Source organism: Ambystoma mexicanum, chromosome 5p, assembly GCF_040938575.1.
Source record: "Ambystoma mexicanum isolate Mex_15411 chromosome 5p, UKY_AmexF1_1, whole genome shotgun sequence".
Lineage (NCBI taxonomy): Eukaryota > Metazoa > Chordata > Amphibia > Caudata > Ambystomatidae > Ambystoma > Ambystoma mexicanum.
In genome coordinates this window covers 829155254-829172715 of record NC_090930.1, presented here as the reverse complement: position 1 = coordinate 829172715, position 17462 = coordinate 829155254, and positions in this window count along the sequence as shown.

Sequence of the window (17462 nt, the reverse complement as noted above, 5' to 3'; positions counted from 1 at the left end):
AGACCCAGGCTTCTCCACGTTAGTTTCAGCAGCTGGCAGGTTCAGAAGAGCAGGGAACGCCTCGTAGTCGTGTAGAGCAAAAAGACGTCCCAATCGACGAAACCAGCACAGTTTGTTGCCGCAGCAGGACAACGGAGCGGCCGTGTGTATTCGAGCCAAATGTACACTCCTCCCTTCAGACTTGGGAACGCCAAGTGTACGAAGCGTGGGAGAGTGACCAGGACTCGAAATACAACACAACCTGGCGGCGGTTACAGAGCAGGACTCCCTTGTAAGCTGGTCAGTCAACTGGATGGCCCAGAGACACTTCCGAATGCTTACTTGGCAGGAGTTGATGAAGTCGCCGGGAATAGCTGTTCCTGCTATTCCAAAGGTCGAAGCACCAGTACAGGCCTTCTGGTTTGATCAAAGGAGGAAAGGGTTTCACAGGACGACAGCAGTGCAAAGGAGGAATCCTTCAGCGGGTCACCAGCGATTCCTCGGTCCAGCCTCTTGGTTGCAGGATACTTGGCTCCTGTATTCCTTCGTTCGTGAGAACTCAGGAGATCGACATGGTAGTGGTGTTTCCAGCCCCCTCTTATCCACGGTTCCCTTCGCGCCAAAACGGAGGGGAGCCAATGGGAGATCCGCTCATCAACACACATACCATACGTGGACCAATCACGGACCACGGTGGTCCCAGGCATTCACACTACCCTAGACTCTCTGGCACCCAGGATGTGCATTGGGACCAGACATCCCAGCCCACACCCTGGAGGCACACAAACGACATGTAGAAGCCCGCGAAAGCAACCACGTTTCGCGGGAAAGTACATGCCCAAATAAGGAAGGCCCCGGGTCGCTCGACCTGGGGAAGGTGAAGGGAGCAAGACGGTCAGTGGACAAGACAAAGGAACCTCGTGGTCTGGCCATTTTGGGAGCCAGGCCACCATTTTGGGTTCAGTGCGAAAAACGTGCTCAGAACGCCAAAAGGAGCTCAAAATAAACAAAACGATCGCTGCCACCATTCGAGTCCCTGAATGACTTGCACCGATCAAATACCATCCTAAAACAGTATCTAGGGCCTGTAGAAGGCTAGAGACCCAAGAGAGCTGTAACTTAGCTTACAGTGCCCTCTTGTGTCATGTTGCACGAAAGCCGCAACACGATAAAAGAAACTACGGGAAACAGCGTTCCCCGGTACTGACTGTCTTAAGGGCATGTCAGTTTCCCCGTAAGAAAGGAGCGAAAGCCCAGAGGAGTGCGGCAGAAGGCTGCACTTCTCTGGCAAAGTCAAGAACAAGGTGCAAAACAACAGCAAAAAGTTTAGGGGTTGCCACATGGAAGGAAAATTACCTACAATTACGAAATCTTTCCTAACACTCGCCCCTCCCAGACTATGGACAGGGGGAACTAATCCACCCCTGGATGAGTCTCTTGTTCAGGTCGGTTAAACATTCTGGACAACCCATCAGCATTGCTATGTTGGACACCTGGCCTATGCTCAATAGTGAAGTCGAAGCCTTGTAGACTTATGGACCACCTAAGCAACTTTGGATTCTCCCCCTTCATGTTCATTAGCCACTTTAACGGCTTATGGTCAGTCTGCACAGTGAAGTGGGTCCCATAGAGGTAGGGCCTCAGCTTCCTTAGGGCCCACACAACAGAGAAACATTCTTTCTCTACCGTGGACCATCTGAGCTCTCTGTCCTTAAGCTGGCGACTAATAAAACCGATAGGGTGTTCCTTACCCTTCTCATCTACTTGTGATAGTACAGCTCCTATCCCAGTGTCAGAGGCATCCGTCTGCACGATAAAAGGTCTTTGATAATCAGGGGCCCTAAGGACAGGGGCCTGGCACAAGGAGTCTTTTAAGCCATTGAAGGCCTTCTCACACTCGTCGGTCCAAGTTACCTTCTTGGGTTTCTTCGGAGTTGTGAGGGCAGTCAGAGGAGCAGCTATGGTGCCATAGTCTGCCATAAAATTGCGGTAATACCCCGTGAGTCCTAAGAAGGCTCTCACTTGGGTTTGCGTAGTGGGGGTAGGCCAGTCTTGTACTGCTTGTACCTTACTGGATAGAGGCTGTCTCCTCCCTCCACCTACTTCATGTCCAAGGTAAACCACTGAGCCTTGTCCATTTTGGTGAGGGGCCACTTGGACACCCTCAAAAGAGCTTTCTGAAGGACTGCTTTGGAACAGGTCGGGGAGAGGTTCAGACTCCTCTTCCTCAACGTCTGAAGCCAGTAGCAGTGCTGCGATTTCGCCGCTTGGGACGAAAGCCTTCAGCCTATTCACGTGAAACACTTTTGGAGCCTGTCCAGGCCTTCCAAGGTCCACTGAATAGTTAACCTCACCCAGGGGCTCCACCACTGGGTAAGGGCCTGACCATTTGTCCTGTAAAGCTCGAGGCCTTATGGGATTCATGATCAGGACTTGCTGACCAAGTGTAAAGTTGATGAGGGAAGCTTTCTGGTCGTACCAAGGTTTCACCAGCGCTTGTCCTGCCTTCAATTTATCACTATTCAAGCCCATCAGAAGTACCATCCGTTTTCTGAGCCCTAGCACATAATCAACTACGTTGGTAGTAACAGGGGGAGTGGGCATCTCCCATCCCTCTTTGACGATGGCTAAGGGTCCCCGTACGGGATGACCGAACAGAAGTTCGAAGGGGCTGAAGCCAACACCCTCCTGTGGTACCTCTCGGTAGGCAAACAGTAGGCATGGTAAAAGAAGATCCCATTTTCTTCTCTGGAGCTCCTCCAGAGCCCCAATCATGCTCTTTAACGTTCTGTTGAAACGTTCCACCAGACCATTGGTCTGGGGGTGGTATGCAGAAGAGAACTTGTAGGTGATCCCACATTCTTTCCACATAGCCTGCATATACTTCGACATAAAGTTGCTGCCACGATCTGACACAACTTCTTTAGGGAAGCCAACCCTAGTAAATATGCCGAGTAAAGCTTTTGCAACTGACTTGGCAGTTACAGTCTTCAATGGGATGGCCTCAGGATACCTGGTTGCATGGTCGACCAGCACCAGGATAAACCTATTGCCCGAGGATGTTTGCGGGTCAAGGGGACCAACGATGTCGATCCATACCCTTTCAAATGGTACCCCCACAACTGGGAGCGGTACCAACGGAGCTTGGATTGTCGCGCCTACCTTACCAGACAACTGGCAGGAGGCACAACTCCTGCAGTGACTTTCTACTTGCACCCCCATCTTGGGCCAGTAGAAGTGCATGGATAACCTTTGCTTGGTCCTCTTCATACCAAGGTGACCAGCAAGGGGAACTTCATGCGCCAACTGCAGGAGGAAGGGCCTAACAGCAAGGGGAACCACCAACCTCCTATGGTCTCCTTCTGTAGACTCTGTGGGCTCACTATACAGGAGTCCACCTTCCCAATAAATCCTATGCTTCCCAGGAGGTTCACCCTCAAGCTGGGAGCAGGCCTGTCTCCTTAGGCCTTCCAGAGATGGGCACTCACGTTGGCCTTTACTGAATTCGTCCCTATCAGGACCTCCTTCAACTAACAAGTCTTTTAGTTCAGGATGATCGTTGGGGTCGAATACTTCAGGCATCGCCACCTCCTCGTCAGGCCCGGGCGATTGACCAACTTCCTCCACCGCAGTGGCAGGCGAGCTCGGGGGAATATTCTCTTTCCCTCGTTTTGACTTGTAGACTCCTTTCGCCTTGGGTTTCCCCTTCGGCTGGGGCGGCGTATTGGACTTGGCCAATGCTGCCCGAGCTTGAGACCGTGTGTAGGGTCTTTCGGCAGTGTCTCCTACGAGCCCTAAAGCTCTGAGATCATTACCCAACAAGACCTTTCCCGGGACGTTTCTCTGAATGCTCACTGGAATCCTGACTGCTGTACCATTTAAAGTAAGATTTACAGGTATTACTGGAAACATACGGAGGGGGCCGTCAGCCAACTTAGTGGGCATCAGAGTAGCTCTGGCAACTTCCTCTGAGTCTACCAAGGTAGAATCCACTACAGTGCGACTGCACCCACTATCCCTAAGAGCTGGAGTATCCACTCCATTGATCAGCACACTGTCTTTAAAGTAGTGCTTGGTATTATCCGGAATCCTAGCATAAGCCTCTGCGACTTTAGGCTCCCAGGAACCCAGGGACACTAAAACTACCTCAGCCTCTATTCCGCTGGGAAATGAGTCTGAGGAGAAGGATGCTCCTGTAATCTCTTCTTCCTCGTAGGAGGAGAAGGCCAGATTAGCGGAGTGGACCCCCAAAGGTCTAACCTTACACCGGGGATCCCCCTTCACATGGTCAGTTGCTCCACAAGAAAAACAAGCCCCAGTGGGTCTGTTTACGTAGGGAGGCTTATTGTAACCAGAGTTCTGTTTCGGAGGCTGACCTCCACTACCCTGTGAGTTCTCTTGTGTCTTACCCTTGTTTTTCTTTTTGTGGCCCTTATGGGAAGAAGATTTAGCAGATTCCACACCCTCCATATCTTTGGACTTTTTCCCTTCCTCCTGCTTACCAGGATGAGTTTTGTCCTTATGGGACACTCGATGTGACATCCATAAGTCTGCTGCAATGGCCAGCTTCTTAGGATCTATCTCCTTCGAATCGGCCAAATGCTGCTTAAGCTCCGGGGAAGAAGAAGCAAAAATGTGTTCCAGCATGACAAGATTGATCATGCCTTCGAAGGTAGAAACCTTATAACCTTCGACCCAGCCAGTTAAGTTTTTCAAGGATTCAGCGACATAAGATACCCAAGTACCACCTTCCTTTTTCTTATACTCTCGAAAACGCTTTAAATATTGGGCCGGAGTCTTCCCAAACTTTAAAATGAGAGTTTGCTTTAACATTGCGAAATCAGCTCGCTCAGCCTTTGACATTTCCATAATGGCACTACAGCCAGAATGGGGCAGTCTACTGAGCAACCACGCAATCTTATCAGCATTGTCAACTTCTTGAACCTCGCATGCATACTCAAACGCATTCAGCCAGTCCATAATGTCATTCCTTTCTTCATACACACTGAGCAGATCTTTCGGAAACCGTGAATGAGAGGAAGCCCCAGACCCATGTCCAGGACCCTTGGACCCATTTGCAACCTGAAGCTTGGCCAGTTCCAACTGGTGATCCCTGTCTTTTTGTTTTTCTGCCTGTTCGATTTTTAGTTTGGCTATGCTGAATTCAAGCTCCTGCTGCCTAAACCGCAGCTCTTGCTTCTTGAATTCAAGCATAGCCTCCCCATCAGCACTGGCAGAGGAAACATTAGACATCTCGTCCTCCCTGTCCTCGTGGTCGCGATGGATCAGTGCAGCGGCAGAACCGTCGGTTCTACCAGTGAAAGCAGCCCCACCACCTTCCGCACTGTCCTCAGAAGTTATAGCGTCAAGCTGCGCTTCTTGCCACGCCACGATTCTTTGGATCATTTCCAATTTAGTGCCTTGAGAGGAAACACCTCTCTCCGCACACATCTTCTTCAATGTTTCTGATTTGGAAGCATTTAAAGTTAACAAGGTATTTGTTTCCATACTGTTTGATAGGACTATGGCCTTTTTAAAGTTATACTACAACAATTCACTACGTGTACTGGTTGGAATAACCTGAAATGCCTTAGTTCGTGCGCAACACTGGATACCTTCAGTCGTATCCCACCGCTGTACACCAATTTGTTAAGACGGATTTCTGAACTCTGTCCTGGTGGCGCAGAAGTTCAGAAGGCCAACCTAATTACTTGGAACAGGGTAACCTCTGGACAAGCCAGACCAATCAAGGTAGCGATCGCGGCGGTCAAGACTAGGTCTCAAGAGGGGTGAGGGTGACTGAAAGCCCGCAATGAGCACACAAAGCAAGAGCGCTTACAAACTACTCCAAACAGTTGTTATATCAAAAATAGATACACATTTATTTTAAGGCCTTTAAAATAATGACCGTAGCGAGAAAATCACAATATCACAATATTAAACCAACACATACCATATCAACACAATATATATACAAATACACAGTCGCAAGCGTTTAAAGCACGAAATATGTAGTCCACCTGAAAGGAAAGGAAAACAGGCAGTGCGATAACGCTTTAGACTCAGTTCGCCTTCAGAGGCACCTAACTAGATGGAAGTCCGAGCCCTGCGAAGAGTGGAGCCTTGTGCTCAAAGTACCTGCCACGCCGGTGCCAACGGGCAAAAGGGGAAGCTCTTCGGAGGAAGTCAGGCAGTTCGGGTTAGTGCACAGCAGAAGGAGAACAGGTTCCGCAACTCAAGCGCAGCCTCCACAGCGGGCAGAAGCAGAGCGCGAGTACGGCCAAAAGGGTGCTGTTTTTACACAGCAGGGAAAAGCAATGGGATACTGCAGGAGGGCGACCAGATCCTAGCTAAACTACTCACCGGTCCCCGAAGCAAGCAGACCCAGGCTTCTCCACGTTAGTTTCAGCAGCTGGCAGGTTCAGAAGAGCAGGGAACGCCTCGTAGTCGTGTAGAGCAAAAAGACGTCCCAATCGACGAAACCAGCACAGTTTGTTGCCGCAGCAGGACAACGGAGCGGCCGTGTGTATTCGAGCCAAATGTACACTCCTCCCTTCAGACTTGGGAACGCCAAGTGTACGAAGCGTGGGAGAGTGACCAGGACTCGAAATACAACACAACCTGGCGGCGGTTACAGAGCAGGACTCCCTTGTAAGCTGGTCAGTCAACTGGATGGCCCAGAGACACTTCCGAAGGCTTACTTGGCAGGAGTTGATGAAGTCGCCGGGAATAGCTGTTCCTGCTATTCCAAAGGTCGAAGCACCAGTACAGGCCTTCTGGTTTGATCAAAGGAGGAAAGGGTTTCACAGGACGACAGCAGTGCAAAGGAGGAATCCTTCAGCGGGTCACCAGCGATTCCTCGGTCCAGCCTCTTGGTTGCAGGATACTTGGCTCCTGTATTCCTTCGTTCGTGAGAACTCAGGAGATCGACATGGTAGTGGTGTTTCCAGCCCCCTCTTATCCACGGTTCCCTTCGCGCCAAAACGGAGGGGAGCCAATGGGAGATCCGCTCATCAACACACATACCATACGTGGACCAATCACGGACCACGGTGGTCCCAGGCATTCACACTACCCTAGACTCTCTGGCACCCAGGATGTGCATTGGGACCAGACATCCCAGCCCACACCCTGGAGGCACACAAACGACATGTAGAAGCCCGCGAAAGCAACCACGTTTCGCGGGAAAGTACATGCCCAAATAAGGAAGGCCCCGGGTCGCTCGACCTGGGGAAGGTGAAGGGAGCAAGACGGTCAGTGGACAAGACAAAGGAACCTCGTGGTCTGGCCATTTTGGGAGCCAGGCCACCATTTTGGGTTCAGTGCGAAAAACGTGCTCAGAACGCCAAAAGGAGCTCAAAATAAACAAAACGATCGCTGCCACCATTCGAGTCCCTGAATGACTTGCACCGATCAAATACCATCCTAAAACAGTATCTAGGGCCTGTAGAAGGCTAGAGACCCAAGAGAGCTGTAACTTAGCTTACAGTGCCCTCTTGTGTCATGTTGCACGAAAGCCGCAACACGATAAAAGAAACTACGGGAAACAGCGTTCCCCGGTACTGACTGTCTTAAGGGCATGTCAGTTTCCCCGTAAGAAAGGAGCGAAAGCCCAGAGGAGTGCGGCAGAAGGCTGCACTTCTCTGGCAAAGTCAAGAACAAGGTGCAAAACAACAGCAAAAAGTTTAGGGGTTGCCACATGGAAGGAAAATTACCTACAATTACGAAATCTTTCCTAACACCTCCTAGCCGGGGGGCTGTTCCGCGCCTCCCCTTACCTCACTAATCTAGTGGACCTCTCTCTCCTCCTCCAACCTGCACTCTTCTGCAGGTATTTTCCTCCATTGCCCCTCTGCCCCGCCGCTCATGTCTGCCCCCTGTCACCCCAACCTTCACCCCCCACCCTCCCTGAATCTTTTTGCACACTCCTAACGTCCCCTTCCTCCACTTGGTCTTTGTCCACCAAACCCCCTCCAGACCCCTCTCCTAACTGCACTCCCCCTGGACGCTCTCCTGTCGATCTCCGTCCTCATCCTCCTAACCCTAGACTCCCAGACCTCCCCTCTACCCGCCGTGGGGCTACATGCCACCACTGCCGCAAGAGCCCCATCTGCCGCTGCTCTCCGCTGCGGCCTTCCTCCAATGACCTCCCCTTCACCCGTAACATCCCCCACAGCCACCTCAAGCTGGGCTTTGGATGCCCTGCTAAGGATCTCTAATGCTTCCCTCAAAGCCTTAGCCTCCACCAGTCCCTTCTGTTTTGCTCCCTGCCCCACCATCCTGCTTAAACAGTGCTACTGCACACTTGCGCAACGCCCCGCTGAACCACCTGACTAGCCCCAAGCCTTTCCCCCCTTAAAGCGCTGCGCCACCGGGTAAGCTTCTATGCGCCACTCATAAGAAACCTAGTGCCAATAATAAACCGACAATGGCCCCTTGAAATTATCCAACCAAGCTTACCAAATGAAGCTGGCCGGCTGTCAAAATTACCTGGCCCACTAAAATAATGTTTGCCTGCCTATATTAACATATTATTTATTTATTTACTTCGTGCACCTGCTTGCATCCAACCACCGGAGCAGTGGAGCAGGCTAATAACCCCTTTATTGAAGGAATCAGGCCCTTAATACGCTAACTGCCCATAGATAATCTGTATATAAGTTTTTGTTTTTTTAATGCCCCCCAAACCGCTAAATCTGCACTATGATACACTTGCGGGAGGACAAACGCCAAAGGAAGGAGTCCCAAGCCGCGGCACTTCCTTTCCTTAAAATTACGTGTGTGGCCCTTTAAGGGCTCCACACTGCCCCCTGGTGGCTGCTCCGTGTCACCGCGCATCAGCACGCCACAAGCCAATGGCTCCAGTGCTGACCTGCAATGCCTGCTTTCTGCTCCGATTCCCACCTAGACAGTCCCTTAACAGGGACACCCACCCCACAGCTTTGCCCAACAATGAGGGGGCAGATAAGCACAGGATCCGTTGGCGCCACGCAACACAATTGGCGCAACCCCGAAGGGCTGCATCTCTGCATACGTAGACACTGTTGGCCGGATCAACGACCCTGTTGGGGCCCCTAACTACTTTCCAGCCGCGGCGCTGCACGCGATGGGCCACAAACCGGTAAGCGTTGGGTGTGCTTTATTTACAGCACACCCGACTATGCAACCAAAAAAATAGAAACTGCTAACAAATATGCCTACCTGCCCTCCAACTAAGACAGCTAGCTCCCAACCTTTCCTACCTTGAAGACCTGACGCTAACTAGGCCATACGCAGGCAAGGCCCGGGAGCAGGCGACCTGGACAAACGCTTGTCCTAACCGCTGCCTGCTCTCGAACCTTCCCTGCCCCCCTTAAATACCCTGACGGCGTTCTAAGCGCAGGCCAGCTCGCTGGCCTGTGTAGTCCCCAAAAAAAATCCGGAGGAAACGCTTTGGGGCCCTCAGTCTTACTGTATCTAGATAGAGAATTTCATGCCTGGGAAAAAATCCAAGTGTCAGTTTCAGCATCAATCTCCAAAGCCTTGCTTCCCTCTGGAAATTGCATCCTTTTTCTAGCACTCCTTTTCTCACACACTTGCTTCCAAACGCTTTGGACGACCCCTCTTCTCCACCTATCTCTTAGACATGTTCATCTGGTCAGCAATATCTTGTTGACATGTGGCACTGGATGGCTTGACTTTCCTAGTTTTTGGAAGCGGGGACGCATCTTTGGGTGAGCGACAGGGCAGCGAGGGGGGAGTACTAAAGAGGATCCAGGACATGATGGTCCTTGCTTAAAGGATCAATGCAATTTTTGTTTTGTAATTTGGAAGCAGGGACAGAGATTAGTGCGAGTGACATTAGGTTGAGGCTGGGAGCACTTAGTGGGCATTCGGGCATGACCCACATCCCTCTTGTCCCTGCATAGTCCTTTGTTTGTGTTGTCCTCTTCTCTGGGAGCCGGCCATGGTCACTCATGAGTGCATGCTACAGCTGAGAGAGCTGTCTTTGATGTGATACGGGTTGCACCAGTGGAGGAGGGGTGGGGGGGTGTAAGTAAGCGGGCAAAGGGCTTGATATTTGTGTTGGTATAGGTGATGGGTGGGAACCCAATAGGAACACAGCATAAATGCCCTCCCTGCAAGCAGTACGGGGACAGGATCAATGTGTGTGGGGGAGGAAATGGAGGGGCCAGAAGGTCGGGGGGGGGGGGTGGTGCTCAGATAATAATGAACAAGTATTTTGGGATTGTAGTAAACAGTTTTACAAGTTCAAATAGATATAGACCATTGGGAGAGTTACCTTTCAAATACAGCATGTCGGAAAGTATTCGCTGGATGGGAAAACATGCCCACCAGCTGGTGTGGGTGGCAAATATTGGGAATGAGTAGACATACGTTGGTTTGGGGAATGACCACTGAATGTGCATAGCATTGCACCTATGTAGCATGTGAGTGCCCCATCAGGGTTGCTTTGTATAACTGTTATGTGTAGCTGCACAACAGAGCCTTTCTGATCCGGCCCAGATTTCCATTTCAATCTCACTTTACAGGAAGTACTGCGCTCATTTGTTGGAGAGCCATGCACCTCCTACATTTGGCTAATCCTCGAAGTCTGCCATAGATGACTACCATTGCATGCAGTCGCCTCCACTCCTCCACCAACTGCAAATAAGAGGGCTCCGTCAAAGGTATTTTGCTACTTTCCTCTATTCCAGCAGAGATGGTGGCAGGTTGCAGTCTCTTTCAGTCTTCTCTGGACCGGGGCTCCCCACACGCCACAAAAACAAGGCGGCTTGAGTCTTCGTTTCAGACTTTGCGAGTGTAGAATAGGCCTTTTGAGATAACACAGCAGGCATCCCACTGCACCACAGAGTAGCCACCCGTGGCAGTTCACCCCCAGTTCAGATCAACTGAGAAATGCATTGTGGATATGCCAAGCTATCCGATTATCTGAAAAGCATGCACTTTTGTTCCAGAAAGGTGTAGGGCAGCCCGGCTACAGGTGAAATGGTGGCCTGCACTTTTTTCAGACACACAAAGTCCAAACTATTGAATCAGTCTGAAACATGCATCTGGAACGACGGAAGACAAAACCTTTACTATAAATTGACATTTTCCTAAAGCTCCACATTACAGGCATTGTTTCTTCTCCAGGGGTCTCCTCTGAACGAGCCTCACCAATTTCTCGGTGTATCTGATTAACCTTTAATAGGTTTGACATGTCCCACGTCCTTTTTTCGTGAAAAAGCGAGCACCTTGAAAGTGCAATCACAGAGCCCTAGCATGGACCCGCAAGAGCACAACCGTTACCAACAAACAGCTGTTCCTGATTGCATCCGCTGCGCTTAGGTACAGGGTCGCCCTGTCTGATAGAGCCAGCCTCTCTGTCAGAGATGGCACAAGTGCACCTTGCACCGTCCTTTTCCCCTCCCAAGTGGCCTCCTGGGTGCGCACTCTGCAAGCGAACCACTACTTATCTGGCACACTATGAAGCACACACTCCCTTCAAGGTGGTGCACGTCTGGACACGCTCTAGGGCCAGGCTGCAAATGCTTTGCTAATGAATGCATGCATGTGGCTGAGCAACAAGGATTCGCGCGTCTGCATAGGTATACTGCTGCTTTTACATGTGTGCCCGCAACCACTGGATGCCCCATTCGGAAGTGCAAAAGGAGCTTCAAAGCGCCTTCTTGAATACCAATGTGCAGCCCCCACAATGTGAACCACACAATGTGGCTTTTCCGCAAATGCTGCACATTCTGTAATACAGCCCCCGGTGCGCACCACCACTCCCAAGGCCTCTCCATCTGTTCAGGGGATTGCACTGTGTACAGACAAGCTCTACTACTATACCGCCAACATCCACCTCGGCCCGACTAGTATTTCACGAAAATAAAGTATTACCATGTTAACAGAGGGTCAGGGGATAGTGGATCACCCCTGGCCATGGTAATACCACAGCTACTACCTAGCTACAAAACAACACATTGGATAAAGATGTTATCTATATGTCCACAAAATGACTACAGTAAGTATGCCGAGCCTGCACATGCCCGGAAGGGCTAATGGTTTCATTGGCTGCCTTCCACTCGAGCTAGAAGATGTCTTTGATACTCACCAGTGCCTGCAGTCTCCCGCCACCAGCGAGGGCTCAACACGGCTCAGCCAAAAGTATTTTTCTACTTTTTTCTTTACTTACAGAGATGGTTAGAAGTCACTGACACTTACAGTGCACTGGGCATGGCCCCGCCGCTTGCCACTAAGACAAGTCAGCGTGAGCCTTCATTTCATAGTTTGGGATAGCTGGCCATTTCAGCTAACAAGTCACACGTGCCATGCAGTATCCATCCCAGAAAGTCCACCTCCAGTTCAGAGCCACTGCAAAATGCATGCTGGATATGCAAAATAGCAGATTTTCTGAAAAGCATGCATTTTAGCTGCAGAAACTTGTATTTGTCTTAAAGGATAGTGTTATTTCATACATAGCGTTATCAACCCAAGACAGGCAGCTCTCAAAGATGCAGACACCTACATAGGCAAAAGATAGAGTTCACAAAGCAAGTGGGTCGGGTGCCTGGCTCCAGGTGAAATGGTGGCCTGTAGTTGTGTTACACACCAGCAAGTCCAGATCATTGCATCACCACGAGTGCATATTTTTGGAATGCCGCAAGACAAAGGCTTTACTGTAATTTGACATGTTTTCCAATGTTCCACATTACAAGGCCTTGCTCTGCCTGGTTCTTTGTGTGGGAAGGGGATAGTAGGTGTGGATTCCATGACCAGAGAGGAAGAGTCGGGTCCATTACACAGTAATAAATATCATCAGATCTCACACATTTTACTTAGTCCTGGCCAGGCAATGCATATCCAGTCTATATCTACATTTTGGGATTGCACTGACGACAGTTTAAAAGGCATGTTTCTAGATAACCTCTTTCAGCGTGTCAGATAGGCTGGGGCATCAATGAGTGCCCTCGAAGAATCGACTGAGCAGCACCGAGAATAAACTCCTGCAGACCGTAGGGCAGGATCCGCACCACATCAACGAAACAAGAATCCAACCAGCACTAGCGCGTACGTGTCACACTCCATGTCGATGGAAGATAGCTACAGGCACGGCCACCCACCTGCACGCATCTGCAATCATACGCTATTGAAAGTCATTGCACAACACCTCTGCCATTAGAATGCAGCCAAGTCCCACGACAAAATGTGGTCTAGCTGGACACATAATCAGTTTCCTGGACTCGTAAACTCTCACAACATCCTCACGGCACGAGCTCGACTTGGGTCACTAGCAGGGACATGGTCGCTCCTACCTACCTTCGTATTGGCTGAAATGCACACAAGGATTCAAAACTCCTCTGACGAACTTCCCATAATACGGACTTTGGACCTCTGAGGGCGTTCCCCCACACTGCTTTGAGGCCATACCAATAGGAATATACGCTATAGGTTTTAAATGTCAATATTTATCAAATTGAATATTATATGAATTGTATGAACTGTATATGAAATTAATTGATTTTGTATTTCTTCTTTTTTCTTTTTTTTCTAGTTTTGTAAAAAGGGTAAAAAAAGTTCTTTGTTTAACTATAAAATGAATAAAAAAGAAAAATAGGCGCTATACCAATGCCATATTACATTACATTACATATACACTTAGACTTGCATTTAGTCATACATGCTAGGAGAAGCTAGTGAGCTCCCTTAGGCCCATTTTTAACTGTCTGCCATTAAGATATTTGCAATAGATGCTTTTATATTTTACAATGATAATAGTTAAAATATCAGGTTTTTATATTGCACTTCATGACAGATTTCTCCTGCTTCTAAGTGCTATAATAACAGCTGGGATTATTGCCCTACTTAATTATAAAAATGTATTGACATCCGCATGTTGAATGGACCGAGGTAGCCTCTCTGGGGATTTGACCTTGTAAAGTGCATACTTGCCTCATGTCACAAGTGAGCTATCCACCCCAGAAAAATAAAACTACTATGCAATGCTGTTTTTATTGGTTTCTTATACAAGAGGCTTGTGCTATTACTTATTACATACTCAATAGTCCACATTTTATTTTAGATCAGTGGATATTGCCTAAAGCATAAGGTAGCTGTTTATCAGTCATCAAGAACATGCACCTATTCAGGTGGTAATTTTCCAATACCACGAACCAAGACAAGAGGAGTACAACAATATATAACATTTTTCCTCATGGTTCTGCTCCTCTTGCACCAAGGCCAAATATGTTCATTGCTGAGGTGAATGCCACGAGGTGGCGGGCCTGCCCTGTGGGTATTTGGCCCGCCACCCAAGTTCAGGGTCCCAGCGAAGCAAGGGTGGTGGGCCGTTACCTAAAGGGGGAGCCCAGCCACCAAGGGGCATATCGCCATTAGCACCCGTGTAGTACGCTACATATAGGCCAGGAGGTATTTACAAATCCTTTTTGCACAGGGTGTTAAAGTGACACATAAACCGGTCTTTCCTGGATTTACCTGCTACTTTTCCACACTGCATGGAAACTATGTAAAATATATAAACTTCGTAAAACACCTGCACGGAGTGGACTGCAGTGAATATAATTGCACACTTAAGTGGTGCCCTCTGTGCAATTTTCACAGAGTGCGGAAAATTACTGGCTACAAAATGAATGCTCTGTAAATATAAATTGCCCTCTGGAAGCAGCTACCAGTTTATCATTGTTTTCCTATATACATATATACATATATATTACACGGCCTGCGGTAGCGGATGTGTAATTATGGTTAAGATGTTCCACCCATAGGAAGAGCACTTTTTGGGTGGCTTATAACTTTGGTGCTGTTTGACGAATCCTCACCAAACTTTGCAAAACAAGTATATGCAAATTTTGGTGTGCTTTCATCGAGAGGCGGCCAAAACTTTTGAAATCCTCATAGACATAATGGAAAAGAAATGTGCTTATGCACCACACTTGTGCGAGGAGCGGCGGCTTGGTCCCGAATGTGTGCTTTTGCAAATTTGGTGAAACTTCGCCCAGTCGATTTTCTTAAAATGGTCAAAAAAGTAGGTCTAACAAAATTAGTGCTATCTGCATCCGGTCCATGGACTCATTTCCTGATTTGGAGTACACAGACACCTCTGGACCAACCAGAGAGCAGCATAACATTTGTGGACAACAAGTGTGCACACTGATTAGTCAGTCAAAAAACGTGAGGTGCTTCAAAACATTTGAAATGGACGCTGTGTTGGATTTGCGGACTGCCCACTAGCCCACGAACATCAAGGTAAAACATATTAAAAAACACAACATTACACTTGTCAATCTAATTAAACAATCTCTTGGGAGGTGAACGGTGATGAGGATGGGATGTGATATGGCTATAAAAAGCTAAAATCAGGTGTTTTTTCTTCTAAAAAGTCCGCAAACATCTCAAGACTTGATAATAGTTTGAGGACATCCATGCATATTTCTGCATTATAAGGTCGGTGAAAAGCTGTTTTTGGATGGCTTAAAACTTTGGCGCCACTCAATGAAACTGCATGAAACTTTTCAATATCATTATAGACGCGACCACAAAGAGTTTGGTGCTGTTTCACCAAAAGGGGACACAATTAGAGGGAGAGTCTCAAAATATTTGAAAGGCTTATAAATTGGGTGCCGTTTGACGAATCTACACAAATGTGTGCAAAGTGATTTTAGACCCAGATTTTAAGGTTTGTGCAAAGTTTGGTGGGATTTTGTCAACAGGAGGCAAACTTAGAGGGGGGTCTCAACATTTTTAGATGGTTTATAGCTTTGGTGCTGTTAGACCAATCTGTACAAAGGTTTCCACAACGATTATAAACCCAATCATGAATGTTTTTACAAAGTCTAAATCGATTTATCAAGTGGGGGCTAAGTTATATGACTATTTGTTGTGCGTATATTTTTATACGTTTAAAAAAAACATGGATGGATTTGCAGCAAACTCGTGCACGGAACATTGGCAAGGACCCAAAAGCATGGTTTCGCAAATGTGTCCCTGTTTATTTTTTAAAAAGTGTTAGTTACAACAAATAGTGATATATCTTTGTTGTCTGAAGACCCAGACAATCTGTCTACTGGCCATGACCATTAGGGACCTGCAATGGGGTTAAAGTGGGCATGGCCACCAGGGACCGGCAACGTGGCAAACGTTTTTGAAACCGGGTTAGGTTTGAATGGGAAAATACATTTTGCTCGTGGCTACAGCCGAAGTGCTGCACGGGATTGCAGCAAACTTGTGCAAGGAGCATCAGCAAGGGCCTCAAAGCAGGGTTTTGCAAATCTGTCCTGTGTTTCATTTTTTTGAAAGTTTCAAAATGTAAGTACAAAAAATAGTAATATAACTTTGCTGCCTGGGCAGTGTGCCTTTGCCCTGGCAAGGACTAATGTCTGCCCCGATTCGCTTATTGGGCCATGTGGTACAGCTGAAGCCCATGCCCCATGGACCATGGCCTCGGTCGACGTACTCACATCACTGAGGCTCAAAGAAAACTGCACTGGCTACCCGTCAAACAAAGAATTAGATTCAAAGACACTATGCTGGCTCATAACTGTCTATCAGGCAAAGCCCCAAAATACTTGTCAGCCAGAATCCTCAGAGTTCCCTTTCGGCAAACTCTCTGCTCAAACAAAGATATTCTCCTGAAGCAACCACAAATTCTATTGAAGAGGATCGGTAGCTCAGGGTTTCATGCCTGGGCCCCAGATCTCTGGAACCAGCTTCCGTCAGTTCTTAAGGGCTGCAAGTCTCACACCCAGTGGAAGAAACAACTAAAAACACATTTATTTGATCTGGGCTAATGCAATCATCTTGTTCCGTGGCACTGACTCTCCCTTTCCGACTCCAACAGTGATTTCTGTTTTCTGTGTGTCTTGTGAGCGCATTGAGCCCTACAGGTGAATGGCGCTATATAAGAACATAATAGATAGATAGATAGATAGATAGATAGATAGATAGATAGATAGATAGATAGATAGATAGATAGATAGATAGATAGAGAATTGGGAGATTGGCCATGGGTGCAAGCCATGAGCACTAACCTTTGGTCACATTATGAGGGTATAGTGGACACTGAACTAGGATGCTGGGTAGGTGCAGTGCATAACGGGGGGGGGGGTTGATGGAGCTGGGGTCATAGGTGAGCCTAATGCCCTATCCAATTCAACCATGATAACGAACCAAATCAGTACGCATTGCAAAAATATGTTTGTTAAAGAGCGTTTATAGATCTTTCATATAAGTTAAAAGAGGAATTATTAATAACTTTTATACAATGATGTAACATCATGAAGCATTTTCACTCATAACAAACCTATGAAATTCCCAGAAAAAACATTGTTAAAGGGACGTTATGGTTAAGATGCACTAATAAAAACCTATGAAATTCACTGAAAAAGCTTTGCTAAAGAGATGCTCTGAGTAAGATGCAATATTACAAATCAATGAAATTTAGTGAAAACCCATTGTTAAAGGGACGTTAGGGTTAAGTT